General features: G+C 38.3%; 1 pseudogene; it reads left to right on the top strand.

Annotated features, from left to right (window-relative positions):
- The first annotated feature begins 10,236 nt into the window (after positions 1–10,236).
- Positions 10,237–10,407, top strand: LOC117695501 (small ribosomal subunit protein uS14 pseudogene; annotated as a pseudogene).
- Positions 10,408–25,763: the final 15,356 nt, after the last annotated feature.

Here is a 25,763-nt window from a genome sequence, read left to right as displayed (position 1 = left end):
GAGCCACTCTTGATGGAGCACTTGCCCCAGGGGAGAAAGGCGCTGGGAGAGACTGGTGAAGCTAAACAAGGAGCCTCATGAAGATCCTGAAAACCCCACCCCACAACCCACTAGCCACACAGAATCCCACAACATCGGAGCATCCCTGGTGCTGTCTCACTGGGCAGAGGACAGGATGCTGCCACGGAGCCTAGATCAGGCCCATGCTCCCAACAGACCACACACACTGGGCTCCTGCTGTTGGTGGTGTGTAGGGTGGGGCAAGGTAGGAAGAAGGATGCTGATGCTTGGACTTTGTTCTAGTTTTATCGACCCCCCCCCCCACTCCACCCCCAATTAGAAACCAAGTTTTCTTCATTTCATTTTATTTGGAACTACGTGGGAATTTGGTTTTGAGTCTCTTCCTGTCCTGAGTTTTAATTTTAAAAATCCTTATATTTTTTCTTCCTTCTTTTTTTTTCTTTATAAGGGATATGTAGTAATACTAGCATAAAGATTTTAATTTGGGCAACTTTGATTCTTACGAGAAAACAAAGCATGTGAATAAAAATTGAAGTGTTCACTTCAGTTTAGGACCAAACTGCTTGGATCTTTGTACCAACCGGTTTTGTATGTTAAGGAGGAGTTTACGGCCTTTCTGACCACCTCGTGTTCCCCTTTCTACACAGCCATGCATCACATGGAGTTGCTCCCAGCCTCCCCCATGCACCCTGCTCTTGTCTGATTCCTCCTGGGCTGGGCTTCCCATTCTCCACCAGCAGCTCCAGTATCCCAAACTTTGTAGTCCTGCTGGTCTTCAGCAAAAGGAGTTTCGGAAACTGGAGGGCAGTTTCTAAACAGTTGTCTAAGAAACTTCTGAATTCTATTATCTTTACAAATATAAGAAGAGAAAATAATTTTTCAATATTTTTATTAATCTTCTTATAAAATGAAATGCCTATGATTGATTAAAGATAGTGGTTATGGCTGGGTGGTCTGTGGGGCTGTGTGTTTTGGGGTTTTTCCTTTTCTCTTCTTTGACCTTATGTTTTGAGTTGAAACATTTTCAGATGTTGGGGGTCATCCTCATTAAAGGGTCCTTGTGCTTGCCTTCCAGGGCGGCAGTCCCCAGCAGGTGAACCACTGCATCCATGCATCTGTTGGATGCCAACTGCACCCTCTTCCCCCAGCCTTCGCTCTTAGGTTGTGCATATTTCCCTTTACTTTGCTAATTCAATAGTTAAGTTGGTTTTACTTGAATGATTCATGTTTAGGGGAGAAAAAAAAAACCACCCTTAAATGTTTGTTTCAATTCCTCCTGCAAATAAAAGCAATAAATGAAGTGGCAGACATAAAAAAATGATCATTCATATGTCTGAAATTGTCAACAAATAAATAAAAAATAGTTTTAATATTTTAAGGGTTCCAATGAAATATCTTGTTTTCCAATTTTGTATCTTATAACTTAGATATTTTCTGTGTTGCCATTTGAAAAACAAACATAGAAACAACCACCTCGGTGGATAGTTGTATATTGTGAGAAATATAAGCCCTAGTTACATCCACGTGGTTTGTGAACAGTCCCCAGAAGGTTAGAAGTATCCAAGATCATTTGGAACTCCGGTAGATATGAATGAGTAGTTACTATGGACATTCAATAGAGGAGGAAGCAAGCACAGGCCTCACTGGCAATGAAGCTAGAAAGAACCACATTAGTAGACACAGAACCTTCCAAACTGAGTAACAGGGCCTGACTGAAGGGCTTCAAGACAGATCTGACTTCTTCTACAAGAAGATAATTCAAGACACCTGCTGGTGAGGCCTGTGCTTGCTATCACGTCTATTGAATGTCCATAGTAACTACTTCCAGGTATTCACCCTGACAAACCAGGAAAATGAAACTGAGGCAGTTTACACTGCCTATGCTTTCTATGGATAATGACCCATCTCTTCAAAGTCATGGAGGGAGCCCCAGTGAAACTTTAACCTTTAGTCTTCAGTGCATGTAACAACTGACTGGAAAGTAGCCATGCTACTGCTTAGTGTTGTGCTAACAAAGCATTAACAGGCCCACAAGTTACTTGAAACCTGTTATATCACAATTCACAGGACAGAAACATCACCTTTTCTCAGCCAGCATCACTTCAAATAAAAACTCTAGATTCTGGGAAATGCCATCCATATTGGTTTAGATATAAGTACTCAGGGCTAACCATTGTAGAGTTAAAGTGCCTGTGACTTTTTGTCTCTTTCTAACTGTGATTTTACATTAGTTACAAAATATCATACTTATGCCAGGTGTAACTCACCTGCAACCACAGCATTTGGAAGGCAGTAAAATGGTGACTGTAAGTTCTAGGTCAACTTGAGCTACACAGCGAGGTCTAGGCCTGTAGAGTGCATAGAATTACCTTATCTTAAAAACAAAAACGTCAAACATTTCACTCATAATTTAGAGAACATATAAGGAGAACATAGGAAAAGACTGAAAAATAACAAGATAAGGTGTCATTATTGTTATTATGACCAGTACTACCTTCAAATGAAAATGTTTATCAAACGTAGAGTGTGAAAATTAATGATTGATTTTCTATTTGTTGTCAGGGTCAATTTGCAATAAACAGGATAGGCTGGGTGATTCATGTGTCTGATTCATGAGGACTCTCAGCTAGAAGATCCTGTTTTTAAATGAACCACTAAATGTGCTACATTTCATCTTCCCTTGGCCAGTACTCACTTGGTCTTGGATTGCTAAAGGAGCACCGATTTACCTTCCAGGAAGCCAATTACTAAGAGAAACAGCACTTAGTTGAAGTGTATCAGAGTGGGATTTTTTTTCATTTATAGCTGGGAAACTTTGGAAAGTTCAAGTCTTATCCTCCTGTGATTAAGAAAAGCACCAAGACTATTGCTAGTTTGCAGATAATCCTAACGATTGTCTAGGAGTTTCTCTTGTGGTCTTTTTTAATGTTCCAAGGGTCCGGACTCATGATCTCAGCCCAGGAAGGTATATGAGAAGCACCTGTGAGAATTATCATCCATGGCCTCTTATTGCTTCCTTCTAAAGGAGAATTAAGGATTGTTAAAAACTTGCCTAGCTCTCATGATGCTCATATTCACATGTGCAGCAAATTATAAACCAACAGTTGTGGTACACAAGTATAACCAGAGCACTATGAAGACAGAGGCAAGAAGACCAGAAGTTCAAAGTCATCCTCAGCTGCACAGTGCTTTCTAGGCCAGTATTGGATACATGAGATTCTGTTTCAAAAAATAAAACTGAAAAATATTTCCAAGTCTAATAGCATGCATTTCTCTCATTAGATAGAATAATGGCATCTCTCTCCATTCTCTAGAATCCACAAAAAATAAAGTTAAGCTGCAGGGATGAGACCAAAAGCAGGCCTCAGAGCTCAGGAGATGACAGTCTGCAAAGTATTTCACTGTGAAAGCATGACTATATTAGTTTTGTGCTTGGTGACCACATAGAGAGTCAACCATGATATTGTGTACCTTTAACTCCACTGATAGGAAAACTTCAGGTTCAGACAGAGATTATCTAAAAAAAAAAAAAAAATGGTCAAGATACTAAACATTGATCTTTGGCATTCACACAAACTAGCAGGCATACACATACCCCCTCCCCCACACACATACATGTGTACACTCACATATACCATATATACACAAAGTAGGCACCGAAATAACTACTTGTTGCTTTGCTTCAGGAAATATTTGCACACAAGATCTTCAGTATTTTGATAGGAAAATCATGTTTCTATAGTATGCAAAATGAAATGTAATAAAGCATTTCAGGGCCAACAAACTTCTCATTAATCCAAAATACTTAAGTATTGTATGTATTTTGCAGATCACAAACAGCAGAAATGTTAGGACTGATTTTCTACCATGTAACATAATCAAAAGGTTTTTTTTTCTATTTGGACAACAAACAAACCAGAAAGAGATGTGGCTGGTGCAAAGGAAGCCTCTGGTGAGGATGCTAGCTGTTACTAAGGATGTTAATTAGCTAATAAATGAAGACAACCTAAGTGTCCACTGACTAACAAATGGACAACGAAAAATGCTACACATGCATAATGAGATACCACCGAATAATTAAAGACAAAATTAAATCCTGCCATGTACAGCAACATGAATGGAACTCTAGGTCACTACATTAGCTTAAACAAACCAGGCAGAGAAAAGAAGTATCTCAATGTGCTCATGCGTAGGGTAGTGTTCCTGTTTCTTTTCTGATGCTGTGATTAAAACATGAGTAACAAAAGCAAGGTGGGGAAGGAATGCATTCCTTTCAGCCTAGTTACAGACCATCATTGAGGGAGTCAATGCGGGCACTCAAGCAGGGAATTGAAACTGAAACCTTGGAGAAATGCTGCGCAGCTTGCTGACTCACTGTCCAGCTCTTGCTTAGCCCTCTTCTACAGCTCAGGACTACCTGTCCAAAGAACTGATACCACACACAGTGGACTAGGTCCTTGTACTAGCTGGTTTTGTTTGTTAACTTGACGAAAGCTGGAGTTATCACAGAGAAAGGAGCCTCCCTTGAGGAAATGCCTCCATGAGATCCAGCTGTAAGGCATTTTCTCAGTTAGTGATTAAGGGGGGAGGACCCATTGTGGGTGGTGCCATCCCTGGTCTGGTAGTCCTGGGTTCTATAAGAAAGCAAGCTGAGCAAGCCAGGGGAAGCAAACCAGTAAGTAACATCCCTCCATGGCCTCTGCATCAGCTCCTGCCTCCAGGTTCCTGCCCTATGTGAGTTCCTGTCCTGACTTCCTTTGGTGATGAACAGCAATGTGGAAGTGTAAGATGAATAAACCCTTTCCTCCCCAACTTGCTTCTTGGTCATGAAGTTTGTGAAGGAATACAAACCCTTGACTAACCCTTGACTAAAACAGTCCTCCTATATCAATTAACAATCAAGACTACCTGCTAATCCCCACCCCTCCACAGACATGCCCACAGGCCAACATGATTTGGGCAGTTCCTCAATTGAGACTCCCTCCTCAGGGGACTCTAGGTTGTGTCAAAGTAACAATAAAGATAACTGGTATACTATGCCTTGTCAACTTGACACAAAAACATTCAGCATTGAGGCATAACCATTTATTCTTTTTTCCTCAAAGCCTTGTGTGACTTTCATAATATGAAACACATCACACTTTTCTAAGTCCCACAGGTCTTAAAAATCCCAAGGTTTTAAAAGTTTATTGCCTCTTTGAAAGTAGAGTCTTTTAACAATGGGCTCTTGTCTATAGAAAACAAGTTAAATACTTATTCCAAAGAGTGCCAAGGCACAGGAACAACTCAATCAGAGAACACCAAATTCCAGCAATGAAAATCCAAGTATCCTTCAACTCTAAGATTCACTCACTTTGTAGGTTTCTGCCTCCAAAAAACTTAGGCAGTCTCAATCTTCGGGTCTCCCACCTGCAGTACACATAGCTTGTCTTGTACACTTAAGGCAGATCTACTTCACACATATTGCAGATATCTGGGAAAGTCCAGTATTCTGGGATCTCCACTGCAATTGATGCTTCTGCAATGGCCTCTCAGGATCTCTGCAAGTACTCCAATCCTAAACCAATGTAGCAAGGCTCTCCACAGATAGACCAGTCAATCTTCCATTTCTCATATCCCCCAAAACCAGCAGCACAGGATCAACTCTTGGATTTCCAAGGTCAGTTTACAGCTTGTGATATAGCCTTAGCCCCCTTAGACCACAGCATTGTGTGTTAACCCCAAGGAAATACTTTCTATTGTCTCAAGGAAACACAGAAGATTTCACATTAATAGATCTGATCTCTTATTTATCATTGCTAGTTCTTTGCCCCCAGCCTAATCAGTACCCTATTGTTCCAATGAAGTGCGCGCGGAGACGTGCGCGCGCGCACACACACACACACACACACACACACACACACACACACTAACTGCAGCGATTTCTTATTAGTCACAGCTTTTTATCCAATTCCAGTTGATTAGCACACAAAGATTCTTAACCAAATAACATACAAATGGCTCCTGTCCCAGTTCTCATGGTCTTTGCTTCTCTCTGAAACCTCACAAGCCAGGCCTCAAGACACAATCTTCTGCAGACATGCCTACAGTCCAAACTGATTTGAGCAATTTCTCAATTGAGAATCCATTTTTACATGCCTCTAGGACACTGGTCTCAACCTGTGGGTCACAGCCCCTTTGCGAGTGGAATATTAGATACCCTGCATGTCAGATATTTATGCTATGAGTCATAAAGTTAGCAAAACATACACTTATAAAATATCAACAAAGCCATTGGTCCTGGGAAAGCTCAGTTCGATGCCCCAGAGTAGGGGATTGGCAGTGTGGGAAGGTGGGAGTGGGTGAGTGGGTGGGTGGGTGAGCACCCTCATAGAAGCATGGGGAGGGAGGAGTGGGTAGGGGTTACTGGAAGGGAAACCAGGAAAGGGGATAACATTTGAAATGTAAACAAATAAAATAGCCAATAAAAACTTAAGAAACAAAAATAAATAAAATAAACCCCTCGTCTGAAAAAAATATCAACAAAAGAATGTTATGGTTGGTGCTATCATAACACGAAGAACTGTATTGCAAGGGTCACAGCATTAGGAAAGGTGAGACCCCCTGCTCTAGGCTAAGCAAGTTGACAACTAAAGCTAACTGAGACATATGTAACCTAAAAATGCTGATTTCATAAAAGTAGAGAGAATACTGGTGATTACCAGAAGCTGGGGTTAAGTTGGTGGTAGGCAAGGAAAGGGAAATGTTGATCAATGTATGAAGTTACAGTTATATGGGAGGCCAGTGTTCTATTGAACAGCATAACTATCGTTAATAATAATGTATTATGTATTTCAACACAGCTGAAGCTATTTTAAATGTTCTCACCATAAATACATAAAAAAATATTTGAGGTGATGGGAAAAGGAAATCAGAAGAAAGTAGTCCACATCTGTAGCTGCCAGCCATATTCAATCAGAGTGCTTGAGGTTTTAAATAAATGGTTGTATTCAGACATTTTGAAAATAGCCAAGCAACTAAACTGAATGCAATTGGCAGTTAGCAAATAAATAACCTTGGTATTTTGACAAAATTCAACTTTTCTCTCTTCCTTCACATAGTATGCTCAACTGAATTCAAGAAAATGTTTCTGACTCGCCTCCCTACTACCAGACTTCTTACAGTCACACACACACACACACACACACACACACACACACACAGAGAGAGAGAGAGAGAGAGAGAGAGAGAGAGAGAGAGAGAGAGAGAGAGAGTTAGTTCAGACACACACACAGCTGCACTGAGGCCTTAAATATAGCAAATATTTAAAATATAAAGCAGACTGATAGGCTAACCTAGTCCTTAGATAGATACCTATATCTAGCTGTGATCTGTATTCATTCTATTTCTGATTTCAAAGTTATTCACTATTTTCATTAAGCTAGGATAATTATAATTAAGTTAATTGCTCCCTGCCAATTTTGGTTCTAATTTTCTCATCTTCAAGTTGGACCAAATGAATTATAAAATTAAAAGGTGTTGTGTATGATAATTGGTTCTTATCAGAAGACTTACTCTGTTGCTCCTACAATAAACATAGGAGAAGGTGTAATGAAGACTAAGTATTTTTGTGAAGTTAGTTCATTAAAAATGGACTAAGAATAGAATCCAATTTCCTCCTCTATTCATGATGTATTAGGCATCAATAACATTCTTTCAATAACAAGAAAAGAGCATTACACTTTGTTTCATTCCTTGCTAACACCCTGATATTTCAGTACAGGACAAAGGCGTAAATATCTTGTTGAAAAGACTTCTAGCATAATGACAAGATGTTGTCAACTACAAATCTCACAATCAGAAACCCATAAGTGAGTTTCAAAAGAAAATTGCAAAACAAATCTGATGTTAAGGACTACAGAGATGTGTCCAGTACTAAGAGTATTTATTCCTCTTCTAGAGGACCCAAGTGCAGTGCCCAGAATCCACAATGGGCAGTTCACAACCTCCTATAAATGCATATTCAGAAGATTCAGCCTCCTCTTCTGGCTTACACACACACACACAGAGAGAGAGAGAGAGAGAGAGAGAGAGAGAGAGAGAGAGAGAGAGAGAGAGAGAGAGAAGAGAGGAAAAGAGTTAAATGATCTTAAAAATGATCTCTTGATATGGCTCCATAGTTAAGAGAACCCGGGTTTTTATTTGCTCACATCAATAGCTCCAATAACACATTATAAGATTTCTTATGATATGGAAGGTTCTTTATATGTCAATGGCATTAATCAAGACTGACTATGCAGACAACACAGATTTAAGAATGTTCTTTCTCTTTCCCAAGTGTTAAGTTAATGTTGGTCAAAGGGTTTAAGTTCAATGATAGAAGGAACAATCTCAAGAGCTCTATGGACAGCATAGCCATTATAATTAATAACAATATATTATGTTCCAGAAAATTATGCATGGGCTTCAAATCATTTCACCATGATGTCCAGGTAAGATTGAAAATTAGATACTGCTGATATGGCCCAGTGAAAGAGAAGAGTCAGGACAAAGAAACTGACCAACAAACCAATGGATTCTATTTCTATGAGAGAAAGATCAAACAAAAAAAAGCCCAGAAGAGATTTCCTCCATAGAGTAATAGCCATTGGGAGCTGTTAACCCAGCCATGGCACATTGCTTGCATAGAGTTGGAGCACTGACAGCTTGCTAGAGAGGTGCTCCATTGTTGACTACCAGTGCTATAAAAACCATTATCTGTAAAGAGACTGACTGGGCTACATACACCATGGATGGCAAGACCTCTAGAGGAACACAGGCTGTTTAGATGGTGGAAGAAGGATGATTCAGGAGCCTGAAATCAAGTTTCTTCAGCAGCACCATGGAGACTATAGCCACCAAAGAACCAGTCCTACCAGTATCTTGGTAGATGAGAACAGGAGACTAAAAAGTGAACCAAACAATCTCCCCAGTGGACACGTGTTGCAGCCCGGGGGCCCAGAAATGTTGAGAGCCCCTTTACCCCACATTGGGGGCCAAAATGTCTTGGACCGTTCTGTCAATGTCAATGCTCTAAATCACAACTTTAAGCCTCACACACCCAAGGGAAGATCCTGGGTATCTAAAGCAAGATGTTATCAGAGTGTTCTCAGCTGTTGTAAGCTATTGTAATCAAATCTCTTATCAGGGTATATGGCTCAAGATGGCTGCAAGGATGATAGCCGCCTTCTGTTAGCTCCCCACAGACAGGAATGTTCCCAGGTGGAAAAACCATAACCAAATCAACAACAGTTTAAAGACCCAATAATGCATTATCCAAGAGTACACAAGCATAGGGAGGTCTTCCATAACCTCTCAGCTCCTCAGACACAGAAAGCCCTGCTTGGAAAATATGATCCCCAAAACAAGAGAAAAGAAGTTGCAACTGGCAGGTAGTGGTAATAAGGTCTTAAACTGAGAAATCTGGCAGAATTTAGAATCCCACGGAGGATCATTTCTCAGTTAGCAAAACATAAGACATAAATTGCTAGAATTCTATAGACTAGCAAACTATGCCCACCTCACCCCCACTCATTTGTGATCTGTACAAAAGATAACCAGTCAAGGTGGTAGAAAAACAGACTCCAGGGAAGCAAGAGGTTACAAGGAGCCAATGGCAGTGGCTTAGCCAAAGTACCCAACAAAGGGGAGATAAAACCACAGAGATCAACTCCAGTAGATAGGCATGGCCCTCAATTGAGGGATAGGGCCTCCCACACATCTCAAAATTGTTAATCCAGAATTGCTCCTGTCCAAAGGAAAGACAGGGACAAAAAAATGGAACAGAGACTGAAGGAAAGGCTATCCACAGACCACCCCACCTAGGGATCCATCCCATCTGCATACATCAACCCCCAACACTTTTGCTGATGCTAAGAAGCCCTTGCTGACAGGAGCCTGATATGGCTGTTCCCTGAGAGGTTCTACCAGCACCTGACCAATACAGATGCAGATACTCATGACCAACCCTCCAACCATCAGACTGAGCCTGGGGATTCCAATGGAAGAGCTCGGGGAAAGACTGAAAAAGCTGAAGAGGATTGCCACCCCATAAGAACAATAGCAACTAACTTGACCACCCAGAGCTCCCAGGGACTAAACCACCAACCAATATTGCAATAAGCAGCAAATTAAAATTTTGAACTTAATAAAGAAGTAATAACATGCCTTTTTCTTCTTTGGCCATCTAAAGGGAAGATGGGTCACCAGCAGCTCTACTGGAGTCACCCTAGGAAGATCAGCCACGGTTCTTGCTCTTGCTGCCTCTGCTCTAACTGCCATGATCTGATCCAGAAATACAGGATGAACATGTGCTGTCAGTGTTTTTGTCAGTAAGCAAAAGCCATAGGCTTCATTCAGTTGGACTAAGTGACCTTAAATGGATTATTCAAGACTGTCTACCCAGTGAAACTAATCATGCTAGTCTTTGTACAGAAAGAATAAAAAAGTCAAGACCCTACCCCCCAAAAAGAAGTAATAATACTTCAATACATACATAAAGTAAAACAATTTATAACAAGCAAACTAGCACTTTAGAAAACACTTAAGAGAAGTCTATACACAAAGGAAGAAGAAAGATAATCTAAGTCACAAAGTCACAGAAAAGAATAAATGGCTTTGGGACAGATGAACAAATGAATTCATCATATTTACTACAGTATATCTGCAACTCTAATACTAACAGGGAAGGAAGACAATAATCCAATCAACCAGAACAACTAAGAAATCATAGAAATTGGGAAACCCTTTTTAATCACAACCTTGAATGCAAATAGTCTCAACTAACCATTTAAAGGACTCAGATTTACTGGGATTTAAAATACATAGCAGCAATAAATTGTAATTATACATGACTTTAACCTCAGCACTTAGATACAGAGACAGAGAGATCTCTTTGAGTTTCAGCCTAGCCAGGATTACATAGTGAGGCACTGTCATAGAGATAACAGCTAAAGTAGAGAAATCAGTCTCCTAAAAAATGGTAGCTGAAATTCAACTGCATAGTTAGTCTGTTGTCTGATAAAATCTACCTAAGGCCAAAATTAACCAGAAGTGATGTTTTTAATAGACTGATACACACTAATAAAAGTAAAGAAAGAATATATCATTTTAAAATATAGGTGCACCAAATGTTGGTTCTTCCAGTTTTATAAAAGAATATCTGGAAAACATAAAAGGTCCTGTAGAGATCCTAATACTTCATTATTGTATTTATAAGTAACTCAACAAGGAAATTTCAGAGCTGAATTATACCATGGACCAATGAGATGTAATAGATATCTATAGAAAAGTCTACCTATCAAATGTGTAATACATATTCTTTGCAAAATCTCCTGGAACCCTCTCTAAACTGACCACATTATAGGCCACAAAGCAGACCTTAACCAAGTACTCATTCAAACAACTGGTTCTTTGAAATTACAAACATACCTAAAAGTCCCCAGTCAAACTAACCAGAAAGAAAGAAGAAGAAATTCTAATGAAATTAGACTTTATGGTGAAATGTTAACAACATCCTAATGAAATCCAGAGAAAATGGTTCAGAGATTTTCAAAAATTTATATTTCAAAAAAGGGGTTAAAGTCACAAAGTCTTAGACCTATTTCAATGAAATCAATAATATAATTAAGATCTTAAACTCAATATGATTGAAGCATAAATCAAGTGTCCTTACAAAGCAAATTTACTGCTGAAGAAAGAGATTGAAGAACTAGAAGATGGAGAGACTGCCCATGCACATGGATTACAAGAATTAAAATCATAAAAATGGTTGTCTTATAAAAAGAAATATACTGATTCAATGCAATCTCAAATAAATAAATAAAAGCATGAAAGATCCTTGTTACCTAATGCTACTTTGAGCATAAAGAATAATGTTGTAGGTATTATAGTATCCAATTTCAAGTTACACTATAGAGCCATAGTAACAAAAACTGCATGTTACTAACACACACATACAAAAACACATATATAGGCCCTTGTGATAAAATATAGGATGCAGAAAAAAAGCATACAGCCATAACCACTTAATCTTTGACAAAGGTAAAATCACGCATGGGTGAAATGACAGGATCTTGAACAAATGAAGCTGGGGAAACTCGATCTCCACATACAGAAAAATGATATAGTGGCCATGTCCCTCACTCTGATGAAAATCAAGTCAAAGTCATTGAAAGCTCCTAATGTAAGACCTAAACTTAGAAAATGCTATTAGAAAACACTTCAAGATATATACTGTAGGCAAGTATTTTCTGGAAAAGACTCCAGTGTTCCAGGAAACTGCCTCAAGAACTAACAAATTGATATATTAAATTATAAAATTATTTTGTGCAAAAGGAAGCAGTCACTAAAGTGAAGAGACAACTGGAAGAACAGGATAATTGCCACCTATGCTTCAGACAAGTAGTTGATATTCAGAACAAATAAATGGTGACAATATCAAATACAAATTTTTGGTGCATAAAATAATATAGTCACATTAAGGACACTGAACACATTTTAATAGAATTCCTTGGTCATTTGGTTTTCTTCTTTTTAGAACTGGCCATTCAGTTCATTAGCCCATGTATGAATTGGAAGAATTTTATATATAGCTCCTGGATATATACCTGTGATGTTAGTGTTGATTGTCAACTTGACAGAGTTTGCAAACAAGTCTCCTGCACATCTGTGAGAAAATATTTAAATCTTGTTAGCATCTGGGCATGCCTTCAAAGGATTATCTTCACATTGATGGAGGTGGAGAAAGATATGTGGGCTACTTTATTCTATGCACTCCTGGTCTGGATTACATATAAAAAGAGAAAGCTACCTGAGCACTGACATTCATTATTCGATTTTCCTGACTGCAGATGCAATGTACCTAGCTGCTTCACACTCCTGCTGTCAAGTCTTCTCTGCGATCATAGCCAGTATTTTCTAACTTTGAGACAAAATGAACCTTTCTTCCTTAAATTGCTTTTGTCAACTTATTTTAATCATAGCAACATGAAAAGTAATGAAGAACAGATGAGTGGATAAAGAAAACAGCAAATGTATATAGTGCACTTTTATTCAGCAATTAAAAACGAGATCAAGATATTTGCAGGAAAATGAGTGGAATTGGAAACTATTATAAGTAAAATAAGGCAAATTTAAACACACAAATGCTATATTTTCTTTTATATGTGGAACTTCGGCTTTGTGCACATACTGTGTGTGTGTCTGTCTGTCTGTCTGTCTGTGTATGTCTGTATGTTTCCATAGACCATGACCTGAGGAGGAAAGAGAAAAAAAAAAACTGTAAAAAAGAGAGTGTATGTCTCAATTACTTTTGCTGTTCCTGTGTTAAAATACCCTGAAAAATGAAAGTAAGGAACAAATAATTCATTTTGGCTCACAATTGGGAGGTATAGTCCATCATGGTGGGAAGTCAATGACAGCAAGAAATCAAGGCACATTAATAATAATTAATAATCTGGAAGCAAAGATGATTTACTATATCCTTTATGTGCATCCCAGGATCCTAGACCATGGAATGGTGACACCCATGGTGGGTGAGTCTTTCCACAACTACTAATATAATCAGGATAATCCCCAAAGACATGTTCAGAGGCCCATATACCAAGTGATTTTCAATCCTATGGTGTTGGCAATTGAGATTAACTATCATCTAATGGAAAGCAAAAGGGAGACGGCTGTGGACAAGGAAAGGTGCTAGGAAGATAGTGACAGACGTCATGTGAAAAATAGCAAAGGGAAATGGATAAGTATTAAAATACCAGAATGAGACACATGATTAACAAATAATGAAACAAATAATAAAAAGGAGTTCTCACACCAAAAGCTAAAGCTAAGCTCATATATGCCAATTCGCATGTTTGCTAATGTGTGCATATATATTTCAAAACATTTTATGCAATCAATATGTACAATTGTATTTGTTGACTTAAAGATAGAAAAATGAATAAAATGAGAGCGATAAAAGATACAATGAGTCAGGATGCAATGGATGGCTAGACTCATACTTTATTCAGTCAATTCCCTTTCCACTGTGCCTGCCTATCAGCTATATTTTGTTAATTTTCAATCTGGTACCTTTTATGTTGATAAATTCTATGGCAGTTCTTTTGACTTGGAAGTAAATAATAAGTGCTATTTGTCCTCTCTACTCAAATAGTTTCCCTCAGTCAGTTGATAATGGCTGCAAAAGCACTAATCCTAGATTTATGTTGGAGCTTCAGGGAAACTGGCTTCCTTGGCAACAACAAATGATGTTCTGAAATCCTGTGAACCACAGAGACTACTTGCCATGAGCTAGAATCCTCACTCACTAGCTTTTTCCACTCCAGTAGGAATCATATTGAAATGCAAATATGAAAGGAAATGTAAAGATAAACATCAGCTCTCAAAAGAATTTTATGTGAAATTTTATTTCTCTACTAAGTAAACCAAACCCTTACCCACACTGACAAGTTCACTGTAGGAAAATGTCCATTCCTTCAGTGACGCTACCTGTCATTTTTTGTGAGAAGTTACATTACAATGTGCAAAACAGGTGTGTTCTTTAGATGAGTGTATTCGATTTCTGCATCGTTCTTGCTTCAAATATTCAGAAGGCAGCATGACAAGGAAAATGAAGAACTTTTCATTTTGGATTGCATTCAGCAATTGGATTGACATTTTATAATGAAATAAAGATCTGAGAAAACAAATAGCCAAGAGGACAGCAAATGTGGTCCCTACGATGGATTTCATGTCTATGCAGATTTGGGAAATGGCTGGTTGTGAGAAGGTCCTTAAAATTGGGGCAAATAAAGCTGTATTTAACACACACCTAAATTACCCAACTAATCTGAGTCAAAACATGTATGTTAAGTATGTTTTCTCCTTAGTCAATGTTAACTATGTTTCTCCCAAGTCAATGTGGTTTCATGAAAAAAACAATGAGGACCAAACAATGATGTCCTTTCCAGATCCTGGCTCTGTACAAGCAAGTACCTTAACTTCTCATTCTCTGCTGTGCTGAAACCATTAAACTCCTGTGACAAGCAAATTAAATACCAAAAGCAAAACATAAAAGTTTTGTAAACTGTGGAAAGCTACATATACAGAGTAACACCTAAGAATCTTATAAACTGTAAAGTACTGTGTACAAAATAATTTCATATTTTTTACATTTATCACCATGTTATCTTCTGAATAATTGAAAGAAGCAGGAATCAAATACATTTATCTAGAGACTGCACCTCTTTTTCATATTTTTATGTAACTTCTCACTAATCATTATTAAACAAAAAAATGAAAGGCACCTTTACCAATGGGATGGATATTTTTTCTAGAGTGAACAAGAAATCACATTCTGGTATTACTTAATATCTCTGATCAATTCCTTAATGAAAAGTAAAGGAACACTTCTTTATTTCTGTTTCTGTTTTTGAAACAATGTATATTAAATACAGAAGCATACTTATAAACTTTATAACACATAACATACATGTATATATTATTAATGGTATCTTTCTCAAAGTCTGTGTTTAAGGCTATTTTCTGAGTTTCAGACATTTGCCCGATGCCTATTGTAGTCCTATACAGTAATGGGCACTGCCTCTCAGCTATTATGTAGATGTCTTTTTTCCAGTGCCTTTATACTAATTACCTTCTTTTCCAAGGGTTTAGAATAGAAGACATGGAAATCAGACTAAAACTTTTGTGGAGAAAGCCCAATTATGAAGATGAAAGAAAATCACGAGAATAATTATGATTCAGTTTCAGAATAGTGTCAATTTTGAAGATACAAAGGTTAGCAACTGAACCATGTCTGTAGATTTCAAAATGTGGTGGCCTCATACCTCATTTAGTTACTTCTTTTCCTGTGCTAAACTCACTGTGCTTCCTGTACTAGGGATGTGAGATAAAATGTAGGGTATAGAACAAAGCTGCCATTTCAAATATATGATTAGTTGGGGTAGTACCTGTATATCATGTTTAATAATTCAGACAAATGAAAACTGAAATACTATTTGCCACTTACCCGAAATTCTAATCTAACTGAACACCTGTGCCTTAATTTGCTAATCTGGTAAATGTAGTATCTGTACCCCACAATAACTGCCAGGACTGTGTTTGTACCTTCTGGTTTATCTCTACTGGCAGGTGTACAAACCAGGAAACTTAAAGGCTCCATGTCATCTGGTTTGCTTTTTTCTCAGTAGAATTAAACATGCAAATCCTCTCTGTCTCTCTGTCTTGCTCTCTCTCCTCTTCTCCTTTAAAACCTATTTTTAGAGCAATTCATACTTGCAAACCAAGTTTAGTGGAAGATGCAGCGGTTCCCTATCTATCCCTCACACCTCATTCAGGGCCTCTTTGCTGTTTACAGTTCTAACAAAGTAGAATATTTGTTGCAGTGAATGAGCCTGCATTATTATATTATATGAGCTACATCATTAACACCTAAAACTCACAGTTTATATGACCTTTCCTTCTCACTATTGTATTACATAATCTATGGACCTAGACTTGGTGACGTAGAGCCACTGTCATGTTCTTATACACCCCACTGCCTAAAACCTTTGGTGCTCTACTCTCACTGTTGATGATAGAGGGGATAATTTTTGTTTACCTTTTTTTGTAGCATAGATTCCACACATAAAAGTTCTGGTGAATAAAAATTCTATACCTCAATAGACATCACTGGAGCTGAAATCCTGCAAGGTAGAGAAAAACTCCAAATCTATCTGCAAGAGAACTGAAGTTAAGAAAACTCTACAACAAGAAACATCTCTACAACAAACTGAGACTATAACAGAAAACCACCACTGATCAAATTTCAGAGGACAGGGAACCCTGTGGTGTCCAGCTCCAAGTGGCACATTTATGACACAATTCCTTCACCACAGGCATGGAGAACAAAACAGAAGAGGTGGTAGAATGATTGTAAGAGCCAGAGGAACAAGATGCCTGTTGTAAGGGTGCATCTGGTAGAAATGTCAGGGAAGATACTCCTATGAAGTGTTGATAATGTGGCTGCCTAAACAAGACCTGAACAAGGGTGAAGCCAACAGATGTGTTAATATGGAAGGGTGAAATCTCATGAGACCTCAACACTAAAGAACTATAGGCAACTAAGGAAAGCTGAGAGCAAGATAAATAGTCTCCTCCAGGAAATAGTCCCCAAATTCGCTATACTATGGCAAATGATCAGCCCTGAAATTACATGCATAAAGATTATATGGACCTACCAGGTTCTATTGCTAGATCTACATTACAAGGCTTTTTAAAAGGAGGCCAGTGTCCATGGGTTTTAGAGAGAGCAAGGGGAGAGAGGGTGTGCATGGGAGGAGTTGGAAGAAGGAAAGGAAAAGGGGGAAATGTTATTATATCTTAAATTTCCAAAATGATAAAAGTCTGAATCGAATTCAGCCAAACATGAATATCACAAAGTTATTTAGTCACACAAAATTACCATTACTCTTTTAAGTATGTTGATGGAGTTTTGATTATGCTCTCTGAAAGATATTCTTACTTTTAAGAGCACCCAGAACTAGTTATAGATAAAATAATTTAGAGCTTAGAATTTTGATTAAAATATGTTCCTTAGAATACGATGCTATAAACAGACAAATTTTACTCTAGTGCAAAGGCGAGATGGGGCCAGGAGAAGGAAAACTGGAGAATAGAGACGTCTCTGTATCTGATCAGCACTTCAATCAACATCCCCATTTGGCGATTTCCCTGGAAGAGGCATCTCTAATTTATTTGACATATAAATCTTCAGATTGACTTTGCAATAGCCAACCTGAGGCTTGTAGAAAGAAACCATTTTGCAATGCTTGCCTGTAGAAGCAAGATTAGATGAAATGCTTAGTGGGTAGAACTTGCTAGAGTCGGAGCCCTGAGCACTGCTCTATTTCTCCCAAAGTGTCTGGGTTAGAAACAGTTTCTCATCAAAAGTGTGACTGTGCTGGAATTCTAAATCACATTGCTGCCACCATGGGCCTCTATTTTTAGGAAGGAAAATCTTTTCTCCGTGTTGAGCATCCAGCAGAAAAGCCAAGTCCTGACAGCCTCAGAGACAGCTGTTGTCCTGAATTAAATGTACCCTTTGTGAGGTGCATACGGAAAACTTTCCTGAACTGCAAAAGCTAACTTTGCTTTATTTGTCTGTAGCTTTCTTTTTTCAATTGTTTAGCTAGCCCTTCTTGTCTACCCCCACACAATATGGTATGCTTTCCCCCAGAACACAAGAAGTGTCGACTAAAGTCAGAAAAAAAAATCATCAAATTGCCATTCAAAAAACCTGGGCTTTTTGTTTCTTGTTGTGGTGGTGGCGGTTGTTGTTACTATGGCATTTTGAAAGCTGCACTGTATAAAGATGCCTCTGTGTGTGGATAGATGTATTGGTAGTAGATAGGGATTGGTTTTCATTCAACTATAATGTTTACTGAATAGTACCTATATGCCAGGCACTGAATTCTGAAGTACTTTTGAAATAAGACCTTGTATTCACAACTAAAAAATAGTTCATGGACCTGAGTTTATCCTGTGTCTTCTACAGATTATATTGAATGTACAGTCATTGGACTCAATTTACATAAAGACCACACTGAAAGTTTTGTTTTACAGCCTTAAATGGTGTGTCATGCCAAAACTGCCTTGGTTTATGGCTGTACACTGTTAAAATTGCTGGATGAAGAATAAAATGTAGACATATTTGATTATAGGGTCCACCAAGCAGATACTCCATCTGTAAGGCCTGCACTGTGGTAATCATAAAACAGCCATTGTGATTCAACATATCTGCATTCCCCTTCTGCCAACTCACTAGATGTTTGGCCTCACACAAACTTACTAAACCTCAAATGAATACTAGTCCACACAGGGACAATCTTACAAGTGTTGTGAGATTGTTGAGGGAATTGAATGCAACTACAGAAGTCTTCATAACTGCCACTTCTGCTTAGAATTTCTTATCTCTTCAAAACACTAACAACTATGTATTTCTTTATCATTTGTGACCAAATATTTTTACTTCAAAAATCAAATTTTCTCTGAGATTTCATTCTGTCAATATGAGAATTCTTACCTCTCTCCTTCAGGACCATTCCTACTAGAATAATCCTGCTTTTCATTGCTGGTGGTTCTTAATTTGAAACTCTGTGTGTCTTCTTGACAATGGAGAACATTACCACCACACCAGAAGTTCCTTGCTTTAGGAAGGTCTGTTAGACCATGTCACAATTGTACCACAAATCATGGCTAAAGAGCTCTAAGAAGTATTGTCATCAAAATATTAACATTACTACAACTAAAGTGCTTTGCATATAAAACACATAAAAATCAGTAGGTCTGATTGAAATGGTCCAGTGGATGAGGATGCTTGCTTTGGTCAAGCCTGATGATCTGAATTTATCCTGAGAATCCACACAATTAAAAGAGATTTCCTCTAATTTCCATATATGCATGATGCCTCCTCTGGTAAATAAATATAAAGGCCATCATACTTATCAACATTTATATTTTCATCAACACAATGGGTTCACTGTTACTTTTGCAGCATTCTTATATCTTTTGGAAAAGGAAAATAAAAAATGAAAATCCCCTCTCAATAGCTGCATCCATGCCATCAGCTGTTTTCTACTCGTATTCTATCAAATGTCCATTAACTCACTAACAATATGTTTATAATGCATAAGAAGAGCCTTAATTACACTTCTATTGTGGTGAAGAGACCCTGGGACCAAGGCAACTTAAAAAATGAAACGTTTATCGGTGCTCACAGTTCCAAAGGGTTAGAGTCCAACCTGGTAGAACTTAGGGAAGCAAGCAGGAAGGCATGGCACTGGAACAGTAACTGAGAACTTACATCTTATCTACAAATTTGAGGCAGAGAAAGTTAGCCAACCAGAATGCCATAGGCTTCTGAAACCTCAAAGTTTGCTCCCAAGGACATACCTCCAATCCTTCCCAAACAGTTCCACCAAGTAATGACCTAGTATTCAAATATATGAGCCTTTGGGAGACATTCTTATTCAAACCACAACGGGAAGTAACAACAGGAATTGATACCAGTTTCTTAATGTATTGTACAGTTGGTAGCTTCTGTTAAATGAGAATTAGACTCAAATGCTAAAACTAGATCACATCTATATTTTACATTCCACTAAGCTATCTTTTCCATTAAGTAATACTTAACATTTTAAGTGTCCACTGAGAGACCATCTTATCTCAACTATCTGTAAGATATCTCAGTAAAATGGTATCTCAAAATAAGGAAACCCAGCATGGATGAGGAAGGACCTCACAATGCCCTCCAACATGAGGAGCTATTGACAACTGATGGCTGTATAGACAAGCATAGTCAGGTGTTTACCTTTAGGGATCCATTCCCCTAATAAATTTCTCGTGCTCCAGTCGATCACTCTCTACCCATTCACATACTGCCAGCACTAATTGAACTCAAGATTAAAAATAGATTTAAAAAAGAAAGAGTACATGAAGTTAGGAGGGAAAAGTAGTCTTGGAGGTATGGGAAGCACTGGGGGAAATAGGGATGAATTTGATAAAAACAAATTATATGCACACATGAAATTCTCAAAACAATGAATTTAAAAAGAAAAGCCACTGTGTACTCCATCTGCTGTTGGTTTTTTCATTGTGGTAAAATACACATAGCAGATAATTACTATTGCAACTAATTTTAACAATTTAGTAGTCAAACACACTTGTATGGTCATACAGCCATCACCACGATCCAGCTCTAAACTATTATTCTACCTCAAGCAGGCACTGTAGACCCATAAAAGGACAGCACATCTTAGCTTCTACCTTCTATCTCCGTGTATTTTGTCAATCTAAGGAGCTGTCCTTATATGTCTACCTTCTTTAGCAAATACAGTTAAATCCCCAAGCCTCATCCAAATGATTGCATGTGTTAGAATTTCATTACGTTTGAAGGAGGAAGGATATTCCATTTCGTGTATATGGTATTTTATTTACTTATCTGTCCATCAAGGAGTATCTGGGCTGTCTCCAACCTTTCCTTTCCCATTTTACTCTTGACTTCATTAGACACATTTCCTTCATATTCTTCTATAGAATCCTGGGAAGTCTCTATCTTGCTACATAGCAGATTATATTGAAGATTTTCTTACTACTTTTCTCTACTCTGTTACTAGGTAGGCCAAGGTGAAGTTTTGTCAGCCTAGTATTGTATCTTTCTTAGTTGAAAATATATTATTTAACATCTGGTAGGTATTTACCAATTGATAGGCTGCTTTATACAGCCCTAAACATTCATTTAACTTGAAGGATCTGGTTGCTTTCTCCAAATATTGCCTGGAAATATTCTCTGCAAGAGACTTTTAAAATATCAATATCTTTCTGCCCTCACATTCTTCCCAGAATGTCAAGAAACATTTTGGGCACAATCTGTCCCAATTAGTGAAGGCTATGCTTAGACATGTCTAAAATTTGATCAATTTGTGACTTAGTCAAATAACAAACTTCAGCACATGAATACAATATATTTTGAGCTCCTAATTACAAAGACCATCATATACCCAATTTTAATGAGACACCAACTTCCTCTCATCTGTCTCACAGACTGTTAGACTTATAGGTACAAGGTTAGGCTCATTTTATTATTTCATGAAAATGAAAGTTGACAGCTCTAGCTGTATTAATAATATTAATGAAAAAATTTGGAAGGAGCAGTAACAATGCACCTCATTCCTAATATCTCACTGGTATAATGGGCACAAAGGGGCCTTGCCTGTTCACCCCATGTTCCCCTGTCTAATTAAGAAGTCAGCAATCAGAAGAAAAGGATTGATTATTCAGTATCATTTCTAAGTTACAGTGTAAAATTCTAAGTGAACTATTTTTTAATTAGACAAGTTTCTTGGGAAACAATAATGTGATTTTTGTTTCACTCAGCTCACTTCAACAGAGTTCCCCCTTAGAACACTTCAAAGAGAAATGCAAACTCATTTGAACCAGGCAGCTCCCTACAGCAAGGCCAGACACCCAGATGTTAGAATCAGAGTTAGATAGAAATGAAGAACATCAGGACAGATTGTGTAACACAAAAAGCATCCTAGAACTCCAAATTGCCTAACCAGTGTCTTCTGGGAACTTCGCAAACTTCCCATATGTTACTTCAGATCTCATATTAGAAGTATAGGCACATTCCAGTCAATATTATTCATATTTGCCTCAAAATTTTAGACATATTTTCTTTCTAAATCCTCAATGAAAACTAGTACTAATGATTATGAAAGTGATAATTTGAGACTAATAACAAATTTTTAGTGTTTTCCATATTGCAGTCAAGTCTTCATAATTTTGATCGGATTGACCTATACTTACAGTGATTTGCTGTATATACCCTAAACTAATACATAGACAAGTTGAGCAACATGCCTGAGGCCATAAAGCTAGGAGACTCTGATGAAGTGAAAGGGAATCGTATTTGTTCAGTGGTTTCAAGTATCTGCAGAGGAATGTATTCAAGTCTGAGATAAACTGTGTGGTGGACACAAAACTGCACTAAGTCAGCAGGCTTAATATCTGCCTTGAACACTTCTGTGAGACCCTTCTGAGCAGTAACTTCTGCTTCTGAAAATGGCAGCTGGATAACAGATGTTTTGAAGACTCTTCTAAAACTAATCTTTTCCTATCATTTCAAAGCTTTAAAAATCATTTATTAATAATGGAAACTATATGATTTCACCATTATATCTTTCAATTTTCGGTGAAGAAAGACAGTGGCTTTTATTGCTCTTAAAATAATAATTAAGATCTCTTCTCAAATATGCCTATAGACCAGATGTCAGCAAACATTATCTATAAAAGGAAAGATTGTAAATATTTTAGATTTTGTAACTCTGCCACAACTTTACTCTGCCAGTTAAGCATAAACACAGCCATACATGATATGTAAAGAAAAGGACATGTATACATGCCAGTGAACATGTTCTATTTAGCCAATATGTTCTAATCTATGTAGACCTCTGCTACTGACAAAGATTTATGCAGTTTAGGGGAATCAAGACATTGTGTTACTTCTTCCAATGTCTAACATAGTGGTAAATGGAATGCTTGTAGCGGTGAGTTATTTTGAATCATTTTAGTATTTTTACCAAACAAAAACTAATGCTTCGCAATAGGACAAAAGACTGAGGCGACAGGCACAGGGTGTGCAAAGGTCTGTACCAGTTGGGATCCTAGAACTGAAAGAAATGGACATGTGCCCCATCCCTAACCCAGAAGTAATTTCTAATTGATAACCACTTGCAAATGAAAATGTAAGCTTCTCCACACTGGGGAAAGAAACTACCCTTAAGTATAGGCTGCATGCCCAGCAGTAGATGGCCAGCAGAAACGAACTCGTGGCATCTTTGGAGGTTCCTCACCCACAGTGTTAAGTCAGGGCTTTTTTTTATATTTATCAAATTTCTTTTTATTTTTTATTGGTTATTTTGTTTATTTGCATTTGAAATGTTATCCCCCTTCCCAGTTTCCCCTCCACAAACACCCTCTCCCCTCTCCCTTTCCCTGCTTCTATGAGGGTGCTCCCCCACCCACCTACCCACTCCTGCCTCATCACCTTGGCATTCCCCTATGCTGGAGCATCAAGCCTTCACAGGACCCATTGGTGCCTCCGTTCCCATTAGTGACAGATAAGGCATTCCTCTACTACATATGAAGCTAGAGCCATGGGTCCCCCCCATGTATACTTTGGTTGGTGATTTAGTTGCTGGGAGCTTTGGGGGTCTAGTTGGTTCATATTTTGTTCTTCCTATGGGGTTGCAAACCCCTTCAGCTCCTTCAGTCCTTTCTCTAACTCCTTCATTGGGGTCCCCATGCTCGGTCAGATAGTTGGCTGTGAGCATCCACATTTGTATCAGTCAGGCTCTTACAGAGACTCTCAGAGGACAGCTATATCAGGCTCCTGTCAGCATGCACTTCTTGGCATCCGCAATAGTGTCTGGGTTTGGTGACTGTATATGGGATGGATCCCCAGGTGGGTCAGTCTCTGGATGGCCTTTCCTGCAGTCTCTGCTCCACTCTTTGTCCCTTCATTTCCTTTAGACAGGAGCAATTCTGGATTAATATATTTGAGATGGGTGGGTGGCCCCATCCCTCAACCAGGAGCCTTGCTGATCCACTGGATATAGTCACTACAGTTTATCTCTCCCCTTTGTTGGGTCTGTGGACTAATGTCATCGTTGTTGGGTCCTGGGAACCTCTTGGGTTCCTGGCATCTGGGACATTTTAGTGGCTACCCCCAGTTCCCCCTCCCCCACTGCTATATAACTATATTCAAATTCCTGACCCTCTGTTCTTCTTCCCACCCATACTTGATCCTGCCTCCCCTTTTCCCTTCTTTTCCTCTCTCCCTCCCAAATCCCTCCCTCCATCTACCTTCCAGAATTACTTTCCCTTTCTGAGGACTGAAGCATCCACACATTGGTCTTCCTTCTTCTTGGGTTTCATATGGTCTGTGGGTTGTATTGTGGGTATTCCCAGCTTTGGGGGGGGGGCTAATATCCACTTATCAGTGAATACATACCATCTGTGTTCTTTCGTGACTGGGTTACCTCACTCAGGATGATATTTTCTAATCCCATCCATTTGCCTAAGAATTTCATGAAGTCATTGTTTTTAATAGCAGAGTCATACTCCATTGTGTAAGTGTACCACATTTTTTTGTATCCATTACTCTGTTGAGGGACATCTGGGTTCTTTCCAGTTTCTGGCTATTATAAATAAGACTGCTATGAACATAATGGAGCACATGTCCTTGTAATATGTTGGAGCACCTTCTGGGTATACGCCTAGGAGTGATATAGCTGGACCCTCAGGTAGAACTATTTCCAATTTTCTGAGGAACCACCAGACTGATTTCCAGAGTGGTTGTATCAGCTTTCAATCCCACCAGCAACAGAGGAGTGTTCCTCTTTCTCCAGATCCTTGCCAGCGTATGCTGTTACCTGAGTTTTTGATCTTAGCCATTCTGATTTGTATGAGGTAGAATCTCAAGGTCATTTTGATTTGCATTTCCCTGATGACTAAGAATGTTGAACATTTCTTTAAGTGCTTCTCAGCACTTCATTTATATATATTTTGATTTTTGTCTCCTTAATCTTACAGGTCCTGTGTATGTGTGTGTTTGTGTGTATGTGTATGTATATGTGTGTGTATATATATGCATGTGTGTCTGTGTATTTCTTTTTCTTTCCCACGTATGACCTTATATTACATACTAAGTCATTGTGTGTGTGTGCGCGCGCGCACGTGTGTGCATGTACGTGTGCATGTGCATGTGCCTGTGTGTGTGTGTACTACAGCTTCCACTTTAGTATTTTTCATGGGATTCCTGAGAATGTGAATGAGTGGGTCTCTGTATCTATATCTGTTTCTTGTGCCTTTCTTGAGTAAATACTTCTAAATGTGTTGTCTAAGAGTTAATTGACAGAAATGGTATTGGGAAGATGTTATTGACAAATAAGTATTATGCAAAAATGTGATAAAACAGCAAGCTTATATAAGTCTTGATATTTATTAAAAGAACATGGTATCAAGCAAATATATACTTCAATTAAAGATGCAAATATAAGCTAAGATCCAGATTCATTTGGTCCAGTCTCTCTTCAAAAATCAGAGTTCGAATATAATTTGACTAGAAGTTGGCTGTTTTGTTTTCAGAATGTCACTGTGTTGGCCTTGAGCAAACTCTA

This window comes from Arvicanthis niloticus, chromosome X, assembly GCF_011762505.2.
Source record: "Arvicanthis niloticus isolate mArvNil1 chromosome X, mArvNil1.pat.X, whole genome shotgun sequence".
In the NCBI taxonomy this organism is placed as follows: domain Eukaryota; kingdom Metazoa; phylum Chordata; class Mammalia; order Rodentia; family Muridae; genus Arvicanthis; species Arvicanthis niloticus.
Note: the sequence above shows the minus strand (reverse complement) of the source record. Positions and strands in the feature narration are given on the sequence as shown.